The following is a 2,134-nucleotide window of genomic DNA, read 5'->3' as shown; positions in this document are numbered from 1 at the left end:
TTCACACACATTCATTCAGTAATGGTTAAGTCTATTGAACAGAAACTAACTCATTCATTTACATTCACAGACCGATGAGACAGCATCAGGAGCAAACTGGGGTTTCAATATCTTGCTCAAGGATCTTCGCCATGCAGCGGGAAGAGCCGGGGATTGAACCAACAACATCTACCTCTGAGCCACAGCCGCCCCAGGACAACAACCCCCCATGACAATGTTATCCTTCATCCTTGTTTATCACAAACATTCAAAATCAACACATCTGGGGACACATCGTTTTAACTGGACAGAAAGCGAATGAAAAAACTGTAAACTAAAAAGTAAACTACAACTGAAGCTGTCAGTAGTAGTAGTAGTCAGTAGTATAAAGTTATATAAAATCTAAACACCGAAGTAAATTAGAAGTACCTTGAATTTGGATTTAAGTACAGTATTTGAGTAAATGTACTTTTATATTCCACCCCTGATTGGTCAGATACATCCAATGTCCGTTTAGGTCATCACATGGGATTTGCTGACCAGAAAAATATAGTACTATTAATAAAGGACAGAACTACAAAAATAAACTAGATTTATCCTTCAAAAAGGTGAACACTGGACATAATAATGCAACAGGCTGGGTGACAATTAGTTTATGCAGTGCAAGCATTCTACAGTTTACAGTCTACAGCGCAGTTGTTTTTTGGTTGTTTGTTTTTAATGACTCGGAGGGACTGCAGCTGATCAGCGGAATAATCAGCAGCTCATTTCCATGGGTCTACTCACTTTCTATTAATGGAAGCATATTCTGAGCTGAGACAACTGTACATACAGGCAGACAGACATAAACAGACATTAAGGTGACTGCAGCTTGGGTGGTCAGCCATGTACACACACTCTCACACACAAACACAGAGGGAGCTGTGAGTTTAATCTGCCCAGCTGCCATCCTGTGAATTGGTTGTGAACCAAGAGGCCAAGCAATTTACTCCTCACAAAGGCCATTCCACACCACTAAACAGTGTGTATATGTGTGTGTGTGTGTGTATGATGGAATTGAGAGCGTGTTGGAGGGGAGGAATAGATGGAATATGTGTGGGATAAAGAGTGCTGTAGTAGAAAGATGTGGAAGACTGGACAGATGATGGGGATACAGAGGACTGGAAGGATAAGAGCAAATGAGAGAGGGATGCTGGGAATTGAGGAAGGGGAAATGCGAAGGAGGAAGTGACAGAATTATTTACAGGGAGGTGAAGAGAGACTGACTGATTGTTTTTGACAGAGAGATAAAGGTGGAGGGGATGAGGAAGTGCTCAGCTCTTGTCTGATGTTTATGAGAGGACAACACACACTGTTAGATAAATCTGTGATTCCCACACTATTAGTGTCAAATAATTTGACACTAAACATTACAAAATAAAGTTAATATTAATATAAATATTTTTACTATTATATGAATCAAATAGACCTCTGGCCTGCATCTACAGCACTGGGTCTAAATAACAATAATCATTGTTACTAATATTTGAATGAAATAAACAAACCTCTGACCCGTATGCAGCACTAACCTCTCTCCTGTATCTGTGCTGTCCTCTGTAACTTAGTATTATTGTGGACATATTGTCAGTAGAATTGTATGAAATGCAGTGTGGCTTTATGTAAAACATTTCCAAATTTGGTAACCAATTACAGACGAACAATAAGTAGGACCCAAACACAAAACTAAAAAGTCTTGTTTGGCTTCATCTAAATATGCTATGTAGTGATTTTGCTGAAGATTAGATGAAATGTGTGCTAAAAGAAGCAAAAAAATTCTACATAAAGAAATCCAAAATAGTGGACTGTTTTTAAGGTACAAATGGGCGTGGTCTACATCAGTACAATTAGCATCATCAAAAGGTACCCACTGTACAAAAACGTTTCTTCTACTCCAGTCATGAGTCCCTAGCCAAAGCGTAAAATATTAAATACCAACCACATGGTGGTTAATATTGTTCTGAAAAAAAAAATCACATACCATTCTGCTGGTGTTCAGTGTATTATCAAAGATTTTGATGATTGATCAAATATTTTCGGAAATAAATGGTAAATGGTAAATGGACCTGTACTTGTATAGCGCCTTTCTAGTCTTCCGACCACTCAAAGCTAAACTTTT

The sequence above is a fragment of the Morone saxatilis genome, unplaced genomic scaffold (assembly GCF_004916995.1).
Source record: "Morone saxatilis isolate NCDOM2014 unplaced genomic scaffold, NCSU_SB_2.0 Contig2, whole genome shotgun sequence".
Taxonomy (NCBI): domain Eukaryota; kingdom Metazoa; phylum Chordata; class Actinopteri; family Moronidae; genus Morone; species Morone saxatilis.
Note: the sequence above shows the minus strand (reverse complement) of the source record.